The sequence below is a fragment of the Canis aureus genome, chromosome X, assembly GCF_053574225.1.
Source record: "Canis aureus isolate CA01 chromosome X, VMU_Caureus_v.1.0, whole genome shotgun sequence".
Taxonomy (NCBI): domain Eukaryota; kingdom Metazoa; phylum Chordata; class Mammalia; order Carnivora; family Canidae; genus Canis; species Canis aureus.
Window position 1 is genome coordinate 89,898,774 of NC_135649.1, and position 23,397 is coordinate 89,922,170.

Consider the following 23,397-nt stretch of genomic DNA (forward strand, 5'->3'; position numbering starts at 1 on the left):
CCGCCAGTTCCAGCATGGCTGCCAGTTACTGCTGTTGAGTACCCCTACTAGGCACTGCTGCTGTTCTCAGAGATCTGAGGGGGAACTGCTGTCTCAGGTTGTGAGGAGCCACTCCTCTAAAGGAGGGATCTACTAGGTTTGTGTACATGAGCACAGAGATATGCACTTCTGTGGATGCCCAAAGAGACTGGGGGATGAGGTTAAGGTGAAGCTCTAGAGTGAAACACAGCCAATCGAGGCTACAAGGTTGACTTCCCTGGCTCTGTGGGTTCCATTGCTAGCCAGAGGTTTGTAGAAGGCACAGTCAGGGCCTTCCCAGAGGCAGGCCATCTTAGAAGTGAGGGGTGACAGGTTTTTCCATTGAGGCCCACCACAAATGCTAGTAGATGGATATATAGGGGAAGAGGATGGCTCCTGGGGCAGGGCCAAGCTGTGGGTACTGCATCAAGGTTGCCCCGGTCTGCAGGTGGCCTCTCTGACAGGCCAGCAGGAGGCTGGAGACCTAGGGGTGGGTGTGAGGGCAGGCCTCATCTCAGTGCAGGGGGTTAGGGAGCAGAGGAGTCAGAGGGCTGGAGGCTCACAGTTCCCACCCTGTCAAGTGGACACTGAGGAGGAACAGTAAAGACCTCTGCTCAAGGCTTCTGGGGAAGGGAGAGGTCTTCAGGAGGTTCATAAATACTTTGTACTGTGGAACTGTGAGCATGGAACTTAAGGACTGTTCCTGGGGTGGGAAGCTCCTATGATGTGCTGGCAAATCCCAGTGCACTGGCATACCGTGACCGCAGTCATAGCAAAGGCCCGAGATAATCCTGGGCCCTGTCCCCATCCCACTTGCCCGCAGGGAAGCCTTGTCTCTTCCAGGACCTATGCCCCAGCTTGGCCTCAGGGGCACTCCTTCCCATAGGAAAGCAGCTCGCCACTGTAGCTTCCCGGTCTTCAGATGGCTCACCTCCCTTCCTCTCAGTCTGAACACATCACATTTTGCTCCAGGTCTTGCTCTGATTGACAAGGCCTCTGACCCCTTCTCCCTACCTCCCTGACCTCTATCCTGTTACCCACACCCCTCCCCCCACCCTGCTCCAGGAACACATCAGGTACACTCCTACCTCAGGACCTTTCCATGGACTATTTCCTCCTCCTGGCATGCTCTTCCTCCAGATATCTTAATGTCTTGTTTCCTCACCTCCTTACATCTCCTTCCCAGCGACCCCTTCCTTAACACACTATTGAAATGCCAACAGCCCTCCCTCAGTTCCTATTTCCTGTACTTCCCCACTCCATAGCCTTTATCATCATCTGCAGGGAGACACATTTGAAGTGTCATCTATTTCCCCTCATTCACATAGAAGCTCGGAGCAGGAAGGGACTTTTCACCTCTTTCATTCAATGCTCCATCCCCAGAGCTTAAAACAGTGCTCGGCATGTACAGGCACATGGTAAACAGTTGTTCAGGGAATGAATGACTGCACTCACTGTGGCACCTTTGGGTCCCTGCTCTTCACTTGGTCCTTTCCCACAGGCTCAAATCCACCTTGGCCCCCAGCAAACCTTCTGTCTTCTCCCTCTGCCAAGCTGCTTGTCCCTGACCCTTCTGTGCTCACTGCCCCCACATTGTGACCTCCAGTGTGCTCTTGACGCTGCTTCCTGCAGGCCCCGACAGCCCATGCACTCAGTCCTCCTGTTCTCTTCACCGTGTCCCTCTGGCCCCTGCCCAGCACACAAGCCCTCCACCCCCCATGGGCCTCTCCATGCTCCTGTGCATCTCCTCCCCACTTTCCTTTGTGTCCACTCCCCACTATGGCTCAACTCTCCTCCTGGCCCGAAGGTGTCCTCTGCCTCCTGCTTTTGTCTCCGGGGGCTCTCTCCCTTTAGAGGTCTACTCCATCAATCTCCTCAATCCAAAATCAATGAGGAAAAGCCCAACAGCCAAGTGCATGGATTAGCTAAAGAAAAAAAAAGCAATAAAAAAGGAGAAAAAGAATAAAGAAAAGTCTAGCTCATCAGCTTCTTTTCAGCTCAGCCTCTCCCCCGTTCCTCCCATCTCTGTTGGTAGCCTGACCATTCCCCTGGGTGCTGGAACAGAGGATCAGTATCACCTTCGGGGGGGCCCCCATCACATGCCTCTGGGAGGTCCTGCTGCGTTACCTCTTCTGAGGGCTCTTTGAGCATCTTTTCTCTTTGTCTATTTTCCTGCCACTGCCCCACTTCAGGTCGCAAAAGCTGTTAAGTGGGGTCCTCTGTAGCCGACGTGTCTTCTGAAGCCAAATTGGATCCAATTACCCTGTATTAGTGAGGGTCTAGCCAAGAAAACAGAAACCACTCTAGGTATTTAAACATAGGGAATTTAATCCAGGAAACTGGCTTCACAGACACTGGAGAAACCAAGGAGCCAAACGGGGCACAGTGAGGTAACACAGAAGTTAGCAACCCAGAAATTAGTAGCAGCAGGAAGCTGCTGGCACCCCTAGGGCTAGAGGGACAAAGGGAAAGGGGGCGTGGTAGGAGCCTGGAAGCCAGAGTCAGCTAACAGGAGCTGGAACCACGGAGAAGATGCTAGAGAAGCAACTGACGCTGGCATTGACTGGGGAGAAATACCCTGGCTTCTCCCTCTTGCTTCCCACCTAATCTCCCACCGGTATCTCCTATTGGCTAAACTGAGCTAGGGGCCAGGCACAAAGCAGCCTGGGAAATGTAGTTCCCTGCTGTACTGAGCAGGAAAAGAGAAGGGTGGAGGATGGATCTGAGGAAAGAGACAAGTGACTGTCCATGCTCCTTAGCAAAGAAGCCTTCTGTAGTTCCCGTCTCCCTATCAGATAAACTCCATCTCCTGAGTCTTTCTACATGCTCTGGGTCCCCTTCTTCTTCTTTTAAAGATTTTATTTATTTATTCATGAGAGACACAGAGAGAGGAGAGACACAGGCAGAGGGAGAAGCAGGCTCCCCACAGGGAGCCCGGTGCAGGACTCCATCCCGGACCCGGGATCACGCCCTGAACTGAAGGCAGACACCCAACTGCTGAGCCACCTGGGAGTCCCTCTATGGGTCCTCTTCTGTCCATTTTTCTGGCCTTATCTGCCATGGCCCCTGCATGCTCACATTGAATGTGAATGATATTGAGACCCCTGCCACTAGCATCTGCCGCCTCTGTCCCTGTCGTCACCCAGTATCCTCTGTCCAGGAGCTTGCCCTTCCAGCAATGCTTGTGCAACCTCACTGAGACTTTAATGGCCAAGTGAAGTGCCACCTCCTCTGTGAAGCCTTCCTGCCCATCACTTCCAGCCCCAAACACACACAAACCTATATATTTTTTTCTTCCCCAGCACTTCCTGCATTTATTCCTTGCCTCTCTTCTCCCTGTATCATAGTTATTAATGGGCTTGTCTAAGCTCCTCCATTAGACTGTAGGCTTCCTTAAAGGCTTGTTCAAAATGAAGCCTCCACAGCCCCCAGCATGCAGCACCCTGCATCTAGGGAGGGTGTACCGCATTCTAGTGTAATAAATGAACAAGTAAGTAGCAAGCAACCCATCAGCAGGTAGCAATGCCCAGTCAACACAGGTGAATTAATTTGGACTTTTTGGCAATCCGTGCCTGGGGCGGGGGAGTGGTGACAAGGCTGGGGAGAAGTGAGCTGGGGAGTCGTTCAGGGCGGGGAGCAGATGTCCACATTCTGCCTTGTTATTACTTCAGCTTATTGTTCCAGGTTTTTTCTTTTAGAGAGAAAAGAATCCGCCCATGTTTTCATGTTGTTCTCATTGAAATCCACCCACAGGCTTTGAAACGAACCCACTGGTGAAGTGCGAGGAGAGAGGGTGGCAGGTTTGTTTCTTTAGCGTGGTTGGTGCAGCAGCTCGTGGGCCGGGGCTCCCCCAGGCTCCCTGGGGCTCCCCAGGGCTCTAGCATGGGAAGCAGAGGGTGGACTGCCCCAGCGGGCTGGAGAAACCCCTGGGCTGGCAAACATGGCCTTGGGTAGGTGCTCCAGGTTGGGAGGTGGGTAGGGAGGAGGCTCAGACGCTGGAGCATTGAAGATGTGTCTGAAGTCATGTTCGTAGGAAGCATTTTTCAAGTGCTTACCTCTCCTGGAATGAAAGACTCTGGGATGAGAAGGGATGTGGGTGTGAAGCTGAGCACAGGGCAGAGGTGGCCCTGGGGCTTGGGGGTCCCCGTTGTAGGCCAATTATTCATGAATTGTGGTTGCCCATTCATTTATTTCATGAACACGAATTGAGGAGCCACCAACATGATCAGACTTCTGAAGCTAGCCTAATCCCCCTATCTGAAGTTGAAGGCCCAGAAAGGTTAAGGGACTTGCTCAAAGTCACACTGCCGGTTACCTGCAGTGTAAGATTTTAACCTGAGTCTCCTGCCTCCCAGTCCGGTGCTCCCAAGGATTGCCGGGCCGCCAAGAGGAGTCCAGCCTGCCCTTGCCTTGAGGCCTTATAATCCGGTGGACATTGGGTCTAAGGGTCACTTTTGGAGTGGCTTTCCAGAGTCGTGACTGGCTTTCCTGGCTGGCTGTGACACTGGGGAGGGACGGCTGTGTCTGGCACACTTTGCATCCAGCCGAGGGTCCTGCCAGCCAGTGGAGAAATGTATCTGTCTCTGAGCAGATCTTGTTAGACCCCTCACACCCCAACCTGTCCACAGCGCTGTGCCCTGCCCCCCCCCCCCCCCCCCCCCAGCGTGTATCTCTGCCTCGGGTTAGTACAGACTGCATTCTGTGCTGTGTGTTTATAAAGCCCCGTCAGCTTGGGGTGTGGACAGAAATGACCTGCACTGTCTAAACAAACCACGAGCTTCTGGCAGCCTGCCTGCCAGGGTGCTTGTGACATCCTCTGGCCCGGCAAGGTGGGTTGGGTTGGGAGTCCTGGCTTTGCTCATTTTGAGATCTCGCCAGTATAAACGCAGGTCTGAGCCCTTGGCTTCCCCGGAGTGAGTGGTGGAAGCTGGCGCTAATCTACGATGCAAAGGTGTGTGGGGGGGGGCCCCCCAGGATGTTACTGCCACTCCCTCCGCCTCCCCCACGCTGCCATGCCTCCCCCACCCCACCCTTCTCTTAATCACCAAGGCACAAAGAGAAGACCCAGCGGCAGCGGAAAGAAGAAAAAAAAAATCCCAAGCAGATTTTACCAATGAGAAACCACAGGAACAGGTACATTTAATAAAATGAAGGCCTATCTGCTTCTTTCAGAGATTGTGCCTGAAATCATAACTTCAGTTTCTTCTCCTGGATGCATATTTGAAAAATGAGGCTTAAGTCTGTCATTTTAAACAGCTTTTCAAATGACACAGAAATTATACTATTTTTAGGTCAAACACTCTGCAAAGTTGACATTTCAAGGTTCGGCTATGTGTGAAAACATCCAAAAGGAAACGTGTGATTTCTCTCTCTCTCTCTCTCTCTCTCTTTTTTCCCCCAGAAACAATAAACAGGAGTGGCTTTGGTTTATTTGTGTCCGTTCTAATCCCCCTTACATTTGCATCTCCAGTGTTTATTGGTGTAATTCTTCAGGCGCACACTCTACATGGCAGATGTCACCTGAAGGCCGCCCTTGGAGATGTGGTCCCTACAAATAAAAGCAGGTCGTTAGACTAGAACCGTCTTTGTTCCCTTAACTATGGCGGTTTCTCCCTCTGCACAGAGCACGCTCTATATAAAGCCATAACCATTCAGAGTCACACGTAGACTATATAAAGGCGCTGCTGAGAGATGAAAGATGTTTTTAACCCCTTCCTCTCGGGCGGCGGTGGCAGCTGCCGCTGCTCAGTTCCAGAGCGTGCAGAGTTCTGTTCTGGGCCCATGCGGGGCTGGGGGAGGGGGAGAGAAGGGGGGTGTGAGTGCAGCAGCAAGGTGGGAGAAGTCCCCACCCTCCCCCTTGCCTCGCCTTTCCTGCCTCGGTGTAGAGTGGTGGGGAGGGGGGGACCCCAAGATGGAGCCGGGCTCATATGCTGGGAGTAGGAGGAGAAGCAACCTGTTGGGGGCTTTCATCTGTGATCTTATTTGGGGATCAGTGCACTCTGCAGTCTCTGCAGGGGTGCCAGGACCCTGGGGACAGAGGGGTCAAGGTGGCAGTGCTTCCTGGAGGATCAACTGTATTTGATTTTAAGTGACTGTCAATGTCGCGTTTATGTGAAAACAAGCCCAGGGGTGTCTGATGGGACAGAAAGCAGATGGGCATGAATGTCAAAGCTAAACATGGAACACCAGAGAAGTGCCCGGGCTCGCTGAGGTGCTACTTTGAGCTCTAGCTTGAGACCCTCGGGAAGCTGTTTCGGTCCCTTTGGGGACAAAGTTTAAGCTGTATCCAAAGGGCCCCCACCCCAGGCTGGATGGCTCTGTAAGTTAAGCAGCTGCCTTTGGCTCAGGTCACGATCTCAGGGCCTCGGCTCAGCGGGGAGCCTGCTTCTCCCTCTCCCTGCCCCTCCCTCTCTGCTCGTGCCCTCTCTTCTCTGTCTCTCAAGTAAATAAATCAAAAATCTAAAAAAAAAAAAAAAAGAAGCCATACTTTACCAGCACATATAATCATCTGCTAAATGCAATGCAGAAGTGGTTTAGTGCAAGGGACGTGGTGGGGGTTCAAGGCCTGGCTCTGCTACTTGCTCGCTGTGCGATTTGGGGTGAGTTTTTTTTACCCTGAGTCTCGGTTCTTTCCTTTGTAAAATGAGACAGGTCCTGGCTCCTTCCTTAAGGGACCAGGCCTGCCTACTCTTGGAGCCTCAGGGTCTTGTGCGGCCCCCCTTCGAGCTGACATTCCTGTGAGGTTGCCCTTGCATAGAAACAATCCAGTCTGAGCCCAGCTGCTGGCAGGGTCACGGTGGCCACCAGGCAGGGCAGCAGCCTTTGTCCTGTGAGAGCACAACTGTGAGCGCTGAAAGCAGGGAGGACACCCCCCCCCGCCGCCACCCCGAGGTGCAGTGCAAAGTGCAGTCACAACGTGCCCTGGGTTATTAGACATCCGAGGGCTCCCCGCCCTGGGCCACCACCCGCGCCCCACGGCACTTGGCTTTTCTCACTTGTTCCGCCTGACCTACGTGGTCGCTTCTGAAACAAGCCACGTCTGCTTCTGAAACTTGCTTTCATGGATAACGTGACCCATGTTCGGTGGGAGAGGGGTCGGGAGCCCAGCTGGACGGGCAGGCGTGGGGAGAGGAGGAAACAGCTGGTGGAAACTCCACCCTGGAGTGGACACTGTGGTGCTTTGAAAGATGTGTCCACACATTCTTTGACACTCTTCCCCTCGAGAGGGAGGCCAGCTGCCACGTGGTGAGGACCGAAGCCTCCTGCCCACAGAAACCCTGAGATGATAAACGTGCGCTGTTTTAAGCCACTGGGTCTCGGGGTCATTGGTTCTGTAGGAATAGATACGGACATCTCCCCTTGTCCTTCAGAGTGCCTTTTGAAAGCTGCCAAGACTTCATGGATGCCTTTCTTTTTCCTCCTGGCTTATGAGAATGTTGGAAGCTGGAAAAAGAAGGGACGTGGTTTTGGCATAGGGCAGTCATACTGGGGGGATACGTGCTGAGTGTTTTCCGTCCGCCGTCGAATCATCTCAACCATCCTGAGGGCCAGGGTTATTAGTCCCATTTTATAGATGAGAACACGAGGCTCAGATAGGCTAAGACTTTTGGTTGAGATTACACAGGAAGCTTGGCTGATGGGACATCCAATCTGTGTTTCTTCATCAGTAATGGGCTGCCTCTGCTTGGGAATAAAGCAGCTAGCCCAAGGTCCTGGCCTTGCCTCTGATGAATTACATAGCCTTTGGCAAGTTACTCTTCTGTGGGGGCCTTTTTTTCTTTGTGAAATGGCCCATGTCCCATTCCTTGTAGCACAAGGGGCTGTCAATCAGAGTGGCCCACTCTCCTGTGGCAACAGGCGTGGAACATGTGTTCCTGGTCTGGCCTATCAGAGTATCTTATTCCCCTGGCCACAGTGATTAGGTAAGAAATATGCACGTGATTCTAGCCAGGCCAATCAAAAGCTCCCTCAGGGCATCTTGGCCAGAGTTACTGGTGGGGGCAGCTCTTTCTTTCTGCTGGGCTTGCTAAGCCACAAGGCTGTGGATCTGGTGCTGTGGGGCTGGTGGGCCCGCCCCTCTGCAGAGTCAGGTCAAGGCAAGCCATGAAGGGAGGCAGAACTGTGGAGCCACTTGAACTCCTGGATCCAGCTATGCCTGAAGCCACCCCTCTTTCTGGACTCCTCAGTTATGTCAGTAAATTCCCACTTTTTTGTTTGTTTGTTTCAGCTGATTTGACATGGGTTTGCATTGTTTGCGGTGTAGTGAGCAAACTTGGGAGTTGCTTTTGGCATATCAGAGCAGTAGAGCATAGCTCCTCTATACGGTGACCAAACATAGCAGGTGCTAATGGTGCCCTGCTGGCCCATGCTGGAGGTCATAGTAGACTGTTTCCTTACAGGCCAGTGGTCTCCTGTATCTTTCTGCTTGAGGTGTTCTCTGGCTTTAGGACCACGTATGGGCCGTGTGTGTGTGTGTGTGTGTGTGTGTGTGTATGCACATATACATGTGTCAGGGGGGAGGCTGTTCTAAAATGGCAGGGAGTTAATGCCTCAGGAGTGACCCTCTTCCAATGACAGATGGAGGTGGATGGATACATACTCTGGCTCTCTTGCCCCTTGAGAGGACAATTTACAGGTGTCTTCTACAGTCTCCCTGAGGGTCCCCAGCAGGACTGCACCCCAGTAGCCTGAGGTGGGACTCCCCCCACAGTAAAGCAAAGCACCCTTCACTGGTTCTCTCCCTACCTACTTTCTCCATTCTTTCACTTGTGATTCCTGGGATCACTTCCCAGATAAACTACCTGCACCCAAACCCTAGTCCCCGGGTCTGCTTTGGGGGGAAAATCTAAAGCTAGCACATCGATGAATGGGATTTTGATTTTTTCCTGGAGTTGACAGATCTGGAGATACTTCTCATCGTTGGGAAGCCTGAAACTGCAAGGTTCCTAGTCATAGCAATTTTGTGGGCTAAACAGTCCCATATGGGACCAGTGAGGACTGCCCCAAGACTGGGGCGGGGGGGGGGGGGGGGAGGCAAGACAGCAGGGGGTGAATGACAGGCTTCGGAGATTCCATCAACTTGGGGGAGCCACCCTGAAATTAAAGTTGAGGGGACAGATGAGGGCCGGAGCATTTGGGCAATTGGGGGTTGCGTCAGTCTGGCACTTTGTGGGGTGCCTGCCTTCTCCCTTGCCCCCGCCGCCTAGAAGTGTCTCTGGACAGACGGCTCTGGAGCCCTCCCGATGACAGCAAGAGAAGGGCTTGCTTTCCAGCCCTTGGGCTTGTTTGCCTTCCTCCACTGCCCCCCCCAGCCCTGCCTTTGTTCTCTCTTTCCTTTCACTGCTCTGGTTTATTTATGTTTAAACACGTCTTGTCCTGTGTCGCTGCCTCAGCGGAGTGGCAGGAGAGCAGACGACAGCGGGGTTCCCACCTCGCCCTCCCCCCGCGAGGCTGGGGCTCCTCTGTGCTCAGGCCGTTTCCCTGGGCTGGGGACAGAGGCGCGTCTGCTGGCCTGGGGATGTTTGGCTGGCGAGGCCGGCTCTGACTCCCGTCTGCTGTCGCTGCTCCCGGAGGGCGGGCCCCCTCCCCCGCTGCTCCCCCTGGTCACTTCCGCGGTGGCATCTGGGCCGCACGCACGCATTGTTTTCCTCTAATTGCATTGCAGCCAAGGAGAGCCACGCTAATAGACGGAGCGCAGGAGAGGGGCCTGGCAGGGCTCGGGCCCAGTGGCTGCGGCTTCTGCGCGGGGCTTGGATCAAGAGGGAAATAGAAAGGTTCGCTTGGGGTATTGGCCCCCCTCCCCCCCTCAGAGGGGATGTCCACTCCGTTTTGTATTTCATCTTTTCCCTTGAAGGATGCCGTGGACAAAGAGCGTCCAGTGCACTAGGCGAGCACCTTGATGGAGTTTTACATATGCCTACAGCACGCCACCCCCATCCAGGTCAAGATACAGAACCTCCCCATTGATCCAGAATCTGGTCCTGCAACGCCCCTCCCAGTTAGCATCCTGCACCCACTCTCCTGACCTTTCTCACTGGAGATGGATTGCCTATTTTGTAACTGCAAGATTGAATCATCCAGCTTTGTCCCCTTCTTCTTCTTCTTTTTTTATGTTAAAAGATTTTATTTTGGGGCACCTGGGTGGCTCAGTCTATTGGACATCTGCCTTTGGCTTGAGTCATGATCTCAGGGTCCAGGGATTGAGCCCCATGTCCGGCTCCCTGCCCAGCAGAGTGTCTGCTTCTCCCTCTCTCTCTGTGGTCTCATGCTCCCTCTCTCTCAAACAAATAAATAAAAATCTTAAAAAAAAAAGATTTCATTTCACTCAAATTCACAACCCCAAGATCAATAGTCGCATGCTCTGCCAGTCAGGCGCAGGCATTGTCCCCTTCTGTGGCTTCTTTCGACCAACATTATGTCTATGAGCCTGTGTAAAAATGATCTCCTTTTTTTTTTTTTTTTTTTTTGTTGCTGTGTTTTCTTTGATTCCTCACCACGGAGGGTACTGAAAGTTCAGACCCTGCAGAGTGTAAAGCTAGGAGCTCCAGGTTCAGATTTGGCCCCATCGGCAGTCCCAGTGGTGGCTTTCCCTGTGGGCACCTTCCCTCCCAACTGTGGGACGGTGATGTGCCGATTCTGCCAGACGCCAGCTCAGGAGGCTAATGCAGCCTTGGGCATCAGGTTCTCTGATGATTCAGGCTGCTGGGCCAGTAACCTCAGGTTGGCAACCTCACTGGCTCTTTGGGATGCTGGAGGACACTGGAGCAGCCCCAGATGTGGGGTGGGTCTCAGAAATACTAAGTTGCAAAGAGAGAGAGAGAGAGACACTAAGTTGCGATTTGCAAACATACAGACCATATGGGACTCTGCGCAGGGATCCTGCTAGCTGGTGGAAACTTCTCTCTCTGTTCCTCCTGGTCTATGGATCTTAGGAGACATTCCTTTCTATTCCATCTCCCCAGGGAGGTTCCCAGCCAACCCAGTCTACCCTGGAGAGCCTTGGTTCCTGGGGTCACTTCATGCACCAAGATGCCTGCTTCAGCTCCTGCCATCATAACTGCATTCCAGCCAGTAAGGAGGAAAGGCAAGGAAAAGGGTTCCATTTTCCTTTACAGTTCGTAATAATAATAATCATAGCAGCAGACACTTACACATCATTTACCATGTACCAACCCCTGTTCTAAGTACAATATCATCCTATAAAGTACTATTATTTGCCTCATTTCACAAATGAGGAAATGGAGACACAGAGAGGTTAAGCGATTTGTGCAAGGTCATATAGCTAGGAAGTGACCAAATCAAGATTTGAACTCAGGCAGTCTCATTTCAGCATCTGGGTTCAGAAGCCCTCTGTTTTTGTGCTTTTCTCTTCCAGATCTTCGTAGACCCTCCCCCCTCTTACAACCCATTGGTCAGAATTTAGGCACATGGCCATACCTACCTGCAAGGGAGGCTGGGAAATGTAGTCTTTGTTCTAGGTGATCACCTGCGTAGGAAAAATCTGGGGGTTTGATTGCTGGGGAAGAGGAGAGGACAGATCCAGGAGGGTGGCAAGAAGTCCCTGCCCGAGGTGGTAATTGCCATTCTAACTCTATGGCTCTGTTATGTGACTTGTTGGTGGGTACTCGGCTTGCAAGAAAGGCTCTCGCCCGGGCCCTGCGTAGGAAATGGCAGTCTTTGTCTTGCTGTGGACTTTAGGTCTAGAGAAGCTCCTTTTAGGATCCAGAATAACGCTATGCAAAGAGTGGTCCCTAATACGTCAAGTGATCCAATGCCTTTCTAGGGAAAGGTCCCATTCTCTGTTCTCTGGATGTCAGGAGGATGCACCTGGCCTAGTTGACCACCCTCTCTGTTTTGAAATGGTCTTTGGCTTGGCTTCCAGGGCACCACGGTCTGGAATCTCCTTGGACCCTCCAGGGCTCCCTCTCAGTCTCTTTTCCAGGGGCCTCCTCCTTGGCTGGCCCTGTAGGTGCTGGCTGGATCTGGGCTCAGTCCCTGGGCCCTCCTCTACATTTCCTTCAGCCTCTCTCCCTGGATGATCTTGTTTCCTTCCCTGTTTTTTTTTTTTTTAAATGCCCTCCATGTGCTGATCACTTGAGACTTGTCTCTTCTCAGAGCTCCAGATGTCCACAGCACCCCTGCCTGCTGGCATCCCATGTGGCAAGGTCATCGGTACCTCAAAACTAATGTATCCTTTTTTAAAAAAGATTTTATTTATCTTTTTCATGAGAGACACACAGAGAGAGGCAGAGGGAGAAGCAGGCTCCCTGCAGGGAGCCCGATGTGGGACTCCATCCCGGGACCCCAGGATCATGCCCTGGGCCGAAAGCAGAGGCTCAACCGCCGAGCCACCCGTGCGTCCCAAACCTGCTGCTCCTTGAGTGTTTGTTTCCCACCTTAGTCAATGGCTCTTCCAGCCCTCCAGTGGCTCCTTCCAGAAACCCGGGAGCCATCCTTGGTACTCCATGCCTCATATCCAGCTCGGGGTCTGGCCCTGGCCACCTTACCTCCAGCATGTCCCCTGAGTCCATCCACTTGTACCCAGGGCCACTGGACCCTCAGCTAATCCCCCTCCTCCCTCCTAGACCATGGAGATGCTTCCCACCTGTTCTCCCACATCCATCCCTCCAGCCCCTTCTTCACGTTGCAGACTGAGAAATCTGATCATCCATCCTCCTGCTCTTGGTCCTTCAATGACTCCCGAGAGCCTGCGCACAGCGCTCCCAACCCTGGATGTGGCCCGTAACCTAGATGCTCTGGTTCTCAACGCCTCTTCAGTCTCACTTCCAGCTGTGGTCCAGTTACTATAGCTGCAGAGCAAACCGCCCCAAACTTAGAGCCATAAAACAACCTCCATTTATTACGCTCACAGATTCTACGGGTTAGGAATTTGAAAAAGGCACAGCAGGGACGGCTTATTGCTGCTCCTCGGTGTCTGGGGACTCAGCTGGAAACCTGGAAGGCTGCGGGGTGGGACCGTCTGAAGGCTTGTGCTTGCACCTGTCACCGCCCCACCCGGTGGCTGCCGGGTAAGACTGCTGCGTGGAGCACCTGCCCTGGCCCCTGCCTGAGGCTCAGGCTTCTTCACAGCATGGCAGCTTCAGGATGGTTACATCTCCCATGTGGCCGCCCAGGGACCCACTGGGCCAATCACCAAGGTGCCAGCTGATTCCCCTTCTCTGACCCAGCCTCCAAAGTCACGTGGTGTCACTTTGGCCACACGTTGATTGCGGGCCAGACAGAAGCTCACCCAGATTCAAGACAAGGGGACATAGATCCCATCTCTCCATGCTTTGGAAAATGCTCTCTGCCCCGTGGCCCTCCCTTCATTGCCTGGGCCTCTGGCGCATTGACGCTCTCTCTCTCTCTTTTAAGTTCCTTAAAAGCTCCAAATCCTTTCCCTCGGCTCACTTGCACACACTGCTCTCTCTTTGCTTCCTCTGGCTCACTCCAGCTCGAGGCTTATGTGTCACTGCCGCCCCCAATCTGAAACAGGTCCCTATTATATTCTTTCCTGGTTTCCGCCGCTGGGCCTGCATCATCCTTCCTGCAGCTTTTAATTATAGGCACTTTGGTTTGTCGAGATGTTTAGTTTTCGTCTCCCCCATTGTAAGTGAAGCTTCCCGAGCCAGGAGGGGGGACACCAAGGAGACTGCTTGGCTTGCTGCAGTGTCTCCGGAGCAGAGCCAGGACAGGACAGGCCTGCAAAGGAACGTTAGAGTTTTCAAGCCAGTTTCAGGGAAGAGCTGTCTACAGGCTAGCAATGGCTATGAGGATAGGTCAACGATGGTCTATCTCAGAGAAGGTGGAGTGTTTTTTAGGAGTGGTTGTGAGCCAGGTGGGCCAAGATGGAAATGACTACAAGAAAGACAATTTCTGTACCAGTTCTAGTGGCTCTCTTAGGGGTGGGCATGCCAACACCAGCTGCTTGCCTTGCCCCCCACCCCCCCGACCCCGCTCCCCAGCCTCACTGCACTTTCTATCAGACTTGGTTACTCTGGCTACTCTGGCACACCACGACTTTGCATTGATCAGCTCTCCTCCTAGGCACACCCCTCCTCACTTCCCTGACTGGCAAACTCCAGACCACCTCTTCCAGAACCTTCTCTGACTTCTGAGGCCACTCTGTTCCTCCCTTCCCTAACTCTTCCTGCACGTCCTCATCATGAGAGTGTATACCACTCTTACCAGCAGTGTCCTAGTCACACCACCCCTCTCCTCCCCTGCAGCCTGAGGGCTTCTTAAAGACAAGGCCCAGGCCCTCGGGGGGCCTCTATAAATTGTGGGTGACAGGCCACATTGCCTGCTGGTGTTAAGGCTGTCGCAAGGCCCCCTCTGTCTGGAAATTGGCCCTGAGCCCCCTGCAGGCTGTGGGTGGGCTAGGTGGGGGCTGAAGGCAAGTTGCTCCTCCACTGGGGCTGCCTCTTCTGCCTCGGGGGGGGGGCCCAGCCTTCTTAGGATGCTTTCTTCATCCTGACTCTGACCGGAAGTTCCTCATTCCTGTGTAATTACATTGAACTTTTATGATGGGGATCTGGGCGGCCAGCAGCATTACTTTGCAGGGGCAGATTGCATTCCTGGTGTCTGGGTTTACCTTCCTTCTCAGTCTGTGCCCTGGAATGCCAGTCTGTGGACAGGTCCTCCTGCCAAGCCTGGGTCTAGTTGTGGGGTCTGCTGGCAGCATGCTGGCAGCAGGATAAAGAGTCAGAAGTATGTTCCCAAATCCCAATCCCAATCCCTCCTGCAGGGCAGGAGGAGGGAGCTGAGGCCAGAAAGATGGCCCAAGCCCGCTTTCCTAGCTGACACCTGCTTGCTGTGGCTTCAGAAGCCTCATAGTTGTCTGCCTCACACACATAGCTGGTCTGTGAGCGTGTGTGTCCATGTTCAGGGACTTTCTGCTTTTTTTTGGTTTAAAGATTTATTGATTTATTTTAAAGTGAGAGAGAGCATGAGCAGGGGGAGGGGCAAAGGCAGAGAGAGAATCTCAAGTAGACTCTGGTTGAGTGTAGAACGGTTTTTTTTTTTTTTTGAGTGTAGAACTTGACGTGGGGCTCCATCTCACGACCCTGAGACCATGACCTGAGCCGAAATCAAGAGTCAGATGCTCAACTGACTGAACCACCCAGGCGCCCCAGGGCCTTTCTTCTTAAATCGCTTCTTCTTCTTTTTTTTTTTTAATACTTTATTTATTTATTCATGAGAGACACAGAGAGAGAGAGAGGCAGAGACACAGGCAGAGGGAGAAGCAGGCTCCATGCAGGGAGCCCGACGTGGGACTCGATCCCCGGTCTCCAGGATCACGTCCTGGGCCAAAGGCAGTGCTAAACCTCTGAGCCACCCGGGCTGCCCTAAATTGCTTTTTCTTTAAAAAATTTTTTGTAAGCAGCTCTAGCGTATAAGGTTAGGACCCAATCTCACCACCCTGCACAAAGATAAATACCAGGTAGATTAAAAATCCTGATAAAAACCTGAGATGAAATCTCACAGTAGGGATCCGTGGGCGGGCAGGGGTTTAGCGCCTGCCTTTGGCCCAGGGCGCGATCCTGGAGTCCCGGGATCGAGTCCCGCGTTGGGATCCCCGCATGGAGCCTGCTTCTCTCTCTGCCTGTGTCTCTGCTTCTCTCTCTCTCTCTGTGTGACTATCATAAATAAATAAAAAATTAAAAAAAAAGAAATCTCACAGTGGACTACTTAATAATCGTGAGGTAGGAGGGCGTTCCCAACACAAATAACCAACAACATATGAGAAGATGCTTATATGCAGTATAATTGAGAAGGGTATTGGAGACGGTGGAAGGGGAAAGGCGCTCTCATATGCTGTTGGTGGGGATTAAAATTGGGATAGCTTTTCCTGGGGAACAGTTTGGCCTATCTATGCAGATTCTTTCAAGCCTATGTGAGCAGGTGGACATATATCCGGGGAGGTTCACAGCATCGTTGTCTTATGGCACAAATTTGAGAACAACCTAAATGTCCAACAGAAGGGGAAGGTTAAGTGAATGAGGAGCATCTCTGCCATGAAATGCTATACATCACTTAGAAAGAATAACAAGCTCTGACATGGAATGTTTTCAAGAAATATGAAGTAAGGAAAGAAATTTGCAAATCCCTGTGCCTAACCTGAGTTCCTTTATATCCAACAATCTGTGTGTGGATTTATAAATGCAGAGAGAAAGGGGCTTCGAGCTATATGGCCAGGATGGAGGTGGTGGTCCTTCTACAGAGGTGAGCAGTATCACGAAGGATGGTAAAAGGGGAGTTTCACCTTTTTACCTGGGAACTGGTTGAATTTTTATAAGCATCTATTACTTCCTTGAATTCAAACTGTTTTTTTTTTTTTTTTTTAAATCTCAAAGGCAACACCTGCCCCTTGTAAAAGGCTCAGGAAATCGAGAAAAATGATTAAATTGTGATGTATCTATTTTTTTTAAAGATTTTATTTATTTATTCATGAGAGACACACAGAGAGAGAGAGAGAGACAGGCAGAGGGAGAGCCCGATGTGGGACTTGATCCCAGGACCCCAGGATCAGGCCCTGAGCCAAAGGCAGGCGCTAAACTGCTGAGCCACCCAGGGATCCCATGATCTATCTATTTTATTTATTTTTCTTTTTAAAAAAATTTTTTTGTGATGTCTATTTTAAAGATTATTTATTTATTTATTTGAGAAAGAGCGAGAGCGAGAGCGAGAGAGAGAGAGAGAGAGAATGAGAGGGAGGAGCAGAGGGAGAGGGAGAGAGGGTTAGGCTGAGTTGAACTTTGTAGCCAGTTTATTTTTTTTTGTATTTTTTAATTAGAGTTCGATTTGCCAACATATAGCATAACTCCCAGTGCTCATCCCGTCAAGTGCCCCCCCTCACTGCCCATCACCCAGTGTAACCAGTTTTTTAAAAAGGGTGTGGGCAGTGTAGGAGAAGATGTGCTGGATACAGAAGGCCGCTTTGAGGAGGGCTGGCCAGGAGTTGGCCTTCAGCAGAGCGCTGCTCCGAGGTGCCAGAGCAACCAAGCCCATGTCCTCACCAGCACCCACGCCCCCCCCACCCCCTTGGCCCTTCCACCTTCCACAGCTGCCCAGGGCTCATTGTTCCGGAACAAAAGCAGTTGAGATCTTGAGAAAGGAGAAAAAAAAAAAAAACCTCAGCTGAACTCATCTTGCTTGTAAGTGAGCAGTTGGCTCTGGCCACTGAGTGGGGAGTCCTGCAGGGCGGGTGGTGGCAGGAGGGCCCTGGGGACAGTTTGACTGGAAGGGAGCAGGGGCAGGGAGGTGCGGCGGGACTTGAATGGTTGGTTGGTGATTTATGGCACCAATAAGCACAACGGCTGTCTTGCAGTTTTCCCTGAAGATGTGTCTGAACGCGGTCCCCTTGGAGCATCACCTGTGTGTGCTGTGGCTTCAGGTGCGGCCTTTCTGGGCACAAAAGCCCGGCTCCTCTGCGCCCTGCTGATGGGTGCCCCTCTCCGCTGGAGGCCCAGGGGGAGCCCCGCCCCGCCCAACTGAAGGCAGTGGGAAGATGTACCAGGAGGACCTAAAACGTACTGTGATAGGGACGGTGCCGGGTGATGAGGTGGTGAGCAGGGAGTCTGGCTTCCTCTTTGGGGCAGCGTGTAGGATGCATAGATTTAGGGAGCCTTCTGGAAAATCAGCCAGTGAGGAACATTCACTTTGGCAGCTGTGTCACTGCTTCGAGCTTTGGCGAGCAGGCCCCGAGCTGTCCTTGGCTAGGATTCTGGGGAGTTAGAGGTAGGAAGTGTTTCTCAAGGGCCTACTATGTGCCAGGCACTGGGCTAAATTTTGAGCATTTTCTTAATGCTCTTTAAACTTCACGATGCCACCCTGACATCAGTATTATTATTGTTAGTTTCATTTTGCAGAGGAAGAAAGTCATGCTTGGAGAGCTCAACTAACTTACCCAAAGACCACAGCTAGGAGGTGGAAGAATGGGGATTCAAGCCTAGCTTCAGAACCAAGGAACCTTAACATACTTCGATGCCTAGGGGTTGAATTTGCTGAGGGGCAGGCCCAGAGGTACCCCGAGTAGGATAGGGCAGCTGGGCCCCCAGAAGCCCTCCAGAATGAACCTAGACAACTTTCTAACAGCAGATTGCTTCTAAAATCTGTGAAATCTGGGGTCCACTATGGCCTCTGGATCTTTTGCTGTTAAGCAATCTGCAGATGCACCTCGAGGACTGAGTTTTTCTTTTGGAAAATCTGATTTCCAGACTAATTCCATCTGGCTTGTTGGCTTCTAGTGCTATTGCTGACTGCAGAGGAAGAGAGCAAGAGACAGCAGGAGAGAGAGCACAACACTGACCTGTAAGCTACTGAGGGTCAGAGTGTTGGCTTCCCACCATGGACTTTGGCCTTGGTTGCTCTCAGCTGTTGGGGTCACTCAGAAGCTCATCTTTGTTTGGTCATTTGTTGGGCTAAGAGTGAACAGGCAGATGGTTCTCCTGGTCATGGGTGGCCATCCTGCCCCCTGCCCCCACCAGTCGACTCCTGCGCGTCCCATCCCTCCCTCCAAAGGCAGGCACTCAACAGAGATGTTTCTCTTTCCTGTAGGAGCTTGGGTACTGGAACCTGCACGATTTTAGCTTGAGGAAAAGACAAAACCGGCCCAATTTGAGATATTATCGAAAATTCCGATGACCTTTCCTTTTCCTGTGGGGAAGAGTCCCCTGCCAGCGCAGGGCCACCAGCTCCTGGCAGGCCACAGGAGACCTGGCATTGCTTGCAGGCTGCCTGGCCTCCTGGGAAGGCTATCTCCTGGCTGTGTGGGCCCCTCAATAGAGTATCAGCAAACTCCTGCGGGCCCAGTGAGGTCCACTCTGTGTGTGTGTGTGTGTTTGTGTGCGTGTGTGTGTGGTGCAGGCAGGGGCTGATGACCGGGCATCTCCTTCCCCTCTTAGCCTGCTGTTTTCTGCACCCCAAATCTGCATCAAGTGAAACAGTGGCAAGATGATAAGGGGGTAGGGGACAGAGGATTGCATGGCTATAGGTCTTTCTTGGGAGGGCCCGGCTGAGGACAAGTTGCCAGACTCTCGGCACTTTCATCCTTGCGGAGTTGTGAGTTTTCTTCCAGGAATTCTGGAATGTTCTCGAGCCAGGCTAGAGGGGGAAAGGAAACACAGCCTGGAGTCCCTTCCTCCCACCCCCGCACACTCCTCGCGCGCCAAGATTGATTTTCTATCAGAGCTCAGTGATTTCCAAATGGTCAGCAGCCTCCAGGCAGCTGAGAGGGAGAAGGAGAGGGAGCGAGCTGCGTGTGGAAGAGGTCCCCCGCCTGCCAGGTGATGGCTCCGAGGAGGAGCGCTCCCAGGGCCCGGCCATCGCCAACCGCAGGGGCCCAGAGCAGAGATTTGTTTTCCGTCTGTGACTGAGAGGTTTTCAGGCCCCTATGGCATGAAGATGGCCCTGGCGCTTGGTGGACAGGCAGAGACAGCCGGCATACCCGAAGCAGGGGCTACACAGGGCCACCTGGAGGCCCACCGGCAGGTGGCCCGGGGGGCTGGTTGATGGCGGCCAGTCTGGGAGTCAGATGGACCCAGGTTCAAATCCCGGCTCCATGACAAGAACCCCACTGAGTTCTTTTCCCTCCCTGATCCCTAGCTTCCTGGTCTGTAAACTGGGGACAGCGACAGCTTCCTCCAGAGGTGAGCACTGCGCGCAACGCCCGCCACACAGCAGGTGCACGGTGGCGAGGTAGCTGCTCTTCTTATTCATCAGTGTTTTCTCTTCCTTCCCCGGCGAGCACCGTCTGTCCTGGTGTGCCTGCCGTCTTTTTTTGGGTGCTGGACTAGGTGTTCTCAGGCAGCCAGAGGGGCCTTGGTGAGAAGTTATCCGAGTAACTGGCTCCTGCCTGGCAACAGGGCCTGAAAGTGTCCATGTCAGGAGGACTTGCATTTTGGCTCATCTCTGTCTCAGGGGGTGAATTAATTTTTTCAATAGACATTGATTGAGACACTGGCTTCCACTATAATCAGTGTTATCACCTTACGCCCACCATGTGCCAGGCACATTGATCTCACTTCGCACCAGCATTATGAAGAAGGTTTTAGCATCTTTCCCATTTTACAGATGAGGAAAGAGGTTCTGAGAGGTTAAGTCACCTGCCTGAGGTCCCGCAGCCATGCCCCTGGCTCGACTGGCTCTGACATTCACTTTATTGATTGATTGATTGATTTTTTATTTGAAAGAGAGCGCAAGGGAGCCTAAGCAAGAGGAGCAGCAGGCAGAGGGAGAGGGAGAAGCAGGTTCCCCGCTGAGCAGGGAGCCCATCGGGGCTCGATACCAGGACCCTGAGATCATGACCTGAGCCGAAGGCAGACGCTTAAACACTGAGCCTCCCAGGCGCCTCTACCATCCACTTTGAAAGGGTAGGCACCATGCTGGTCCCTGGGGCCACAGACAGGAATACACTTCGTCCTCAGTTGCAAGGACCCCCTGTCCTGCAGTGGGGCCTGGCAGAGAAAACGGGTGGCCAACTTTCAGGAGTGGCAGTGGGCACAAGGTATGGCGGGCCCAGACTAGGGGCATGTGAGGCATTTGGGAGCAGGAACCAGCGTTAATTCTTTCCTGTGGGGAACCCGAAGCCACACAGAGCAGCATAAAGTTTATACTCCCACTTTCTGAGGACGAGGTCCACCTACCCGGGATCAGCCCCTCTCCAGCCTGGGAGGACGGCCTCTTGACCACGTGAAATGACTTCAAGGGCGTTTTTTGGAATCAAGAGCCCTTCCTCTGTGCCGCCCTCCTCCCAGCTTCCGATGTATCCTTCGGGGGATACAAGAGGATATACGTATTCGATTGTATATAAATATATCCTTTGCAAAAACCACAAAGGAGAGTGCACTATAAGCCAGTAGCGCAATAGGACATCTACATCACGTATATTTATATATAAGAGCAAGTCAGCTTCCAACTCTCTTCCCCTTCCTGAAGGCCACCCCTGCTGCCAACATCTAATACAAGGTGATACATATATATCCTTTTAAGAAAGACAAATGATGCCATATCATAAACATATGATAAAGTTCTATACATCTTGTTTTTTTTTAACCCAACACTATGTCTCACAGAGCGTTCTGCAGCAACACCTAGAACTCTATTGCTCTTCTTTTTAATGGCAGCATAACATTCTATTATGAGGCCGTGCCAGACTTTATTTAACCAGTTTCCTATTAATGGATAATCATTCAGGATGTTTCTGGCCCTTTACAGCTCCAAAATACCCGGCTATGAATATCCCTTTACATAGGTTTTTACTCACATGTGGTATGTCTGTATACTTTTGCTGGATAAAGACATATGCATTTCAAAATGAAAAACCATTAAGGCATACCTAACTATGTAAAATCCGTGCCTAAAAGCTCATCCAAAGAAATGAATCACTAAGTGTGGAATTCTGACCATCAGCAAGCAACACCTTTTGCCTGAGTAGAGACTGCCTGCTCATCCTGGGAGTGGCCCTCCCTCTCTCCAGCTCCCAAGCCTGAGTGCCATCGGAGCGGAGATGGCTGGGGTACCCTGGCTCTTGAACCCTTTGGGGGGGGGCACAGAGTGGGCTGGTGGTGTATTCTCTGTGGACAGAAGTTCCCTCTCTAATCAGTTTTCCCACTGCATTTCATTGGCGGCCAAGAGAGACTTTCCTAACTCTTGCTATCTTTACAATATGTCGTTCAAATTTAAAACATGCTAAAAGGGAGAAAATATTTATAGAATTTTTCTCTGGAAGTAAAAAAAAAAAAAAAAAAAAACCCTACTTTTAAGCCTAGCCAATGACATTTCTGGAAACCACGGAGAGAAAACAGCAACAACTCGCAGAAGATAAAATGGGCTAATTACACAACAGATCTCTAATTTAAGAAACTAGCTGCATTCTTCTGGGCTTTTTTTTTTCTCTTAAAGATGACAGAGAATAAAAATACTGGCTTAGCAGCTTATTAAAAAAATAATCCAATGACTCCTAACCTCCTCTTCTGTGAGATGACGTGTGTTTGTGCATGCGTCCACATGGCAGGCCTGCTGGCCTTGGTAAAGGCCGTAGAGAGGGGTCCTGCTGGTGGCGTTTCTTGGCCTATGGGCTAGTTTCCCATGGGAAGGAACAGGAATTCTGCTGCCTGAGTTATTTAAATCCTGCCGTATTCTTTCCTTTTCCAAAGCTCTGGGAGTGTCTGCATGGCCCTAGCTGTAGTGGACGCTCGGCCTGGCTTTGGGGTGGCCGAGGTAGGCCTGTGGTCACCTGTGATTTGCCCTGTCATGAACCCAGCCCCTGGAGCCGCCACCGGAACCCCGGCTGGCCACCTTGAACAAGGACCCTGCGTTTCTAGAACAATTCCTCAGCTGCAGGGTGGTCAGCAAAGACACGGGGAGCCCCTCGCCCCTCCATTGTTTCTGCGAATCCGAGTCAGAGCGCTTCCAAATGGGCCACCAAGGGAATCTTTCCCTGGCTAGAATTTCCAGAAGCCAATAAAGTGACTGCAGCCAAAACCTCCCCGTGAACTTCGTTTCTGTTTGGATTTTTATGGAAACTGTTTCTCCCAGACACACATCCTGTGGGACTGTGCTCCTTCCCCTTCCCTTATTTTTATGTATGAGTGGATTATGTCGGCTGTTTAATGGGTTTGCAGCAAACCCAGGCCACCGAGCGGTTTTAATGAAGCCTTGGGGCTGGCTGGCCTGTGGCTTTCGGAGGCCTTTCGAGACCTGAGAGAGGGGTTCCCTGGTGCCCGGATGGGATTTGCTCTGTGCTCCCTGCCTGGGAATCGTGGCTACCCTAGCGCTGCTCTGATTTGCTGGGGGATTTGGGGAAAGGTCTTTAATCCCCAAGCCTGCAGTGTAGACCAGAGCTCACACCAGCAAGCACCGCGGCCCTCTCGCTGAACCAGGATGAGGAATCCTAGTGGAGAACAAAGAGTAACAGTGAGAAAGGAGTGATGGGGGCCCTGAGGAGGGGGTGTGCCCGGTGGGAGGGGGTGGTTCTGCTGAGGGCCAGGGTCTAGATGGGGATTCTCATCGTGAGTTCAGTTGGGGTGGCTAGGCCTCCATTGACCTGGTTTGCCTTCTTTTACCCAGTAGGCTCTGGTCTGTTGATTTGGGAATGTATTATCCATCTTTAAAGCGCACAGATCCAGGAGGCGACTTGGGGTGAGGGGGTGCTCACCTGGGGGCCGCTCTGGACAGCCCTTCACCCCTTGGGGAGAACAAGGATTCTGCGGGGAATCAAGGCGTGCTCTCTCCCCAGTGATGGGCTCCTGCCACTAACTCACCCTCCACCCCACGGCCACCAAGATCTCGTTTCCTCAGGCTGGCCAGAGGCAGACCTGAGAGGCAGGGCACCTTCCCTCCTCGCCTTTCAGCCTCCTGCCCGGCCTGGGGACCCCT

The 23,397-nt window shown here is 52.2% G+C and overlaps 1 long non-coding RNA gene across 1 annotated transcript in view; it reads left to right on the forward strand.

Annotated features, from left to right (window-relative positions):
* Window positions 1-23,397, forward strand: part of LOC144308074 (uncharacterized) — a 48,521-nt gene that overhangs the window by 21,035 nt on the left and 4,089 nt on the right. The gene's annotated exons all lie outside the window — the stretch shown is intronic.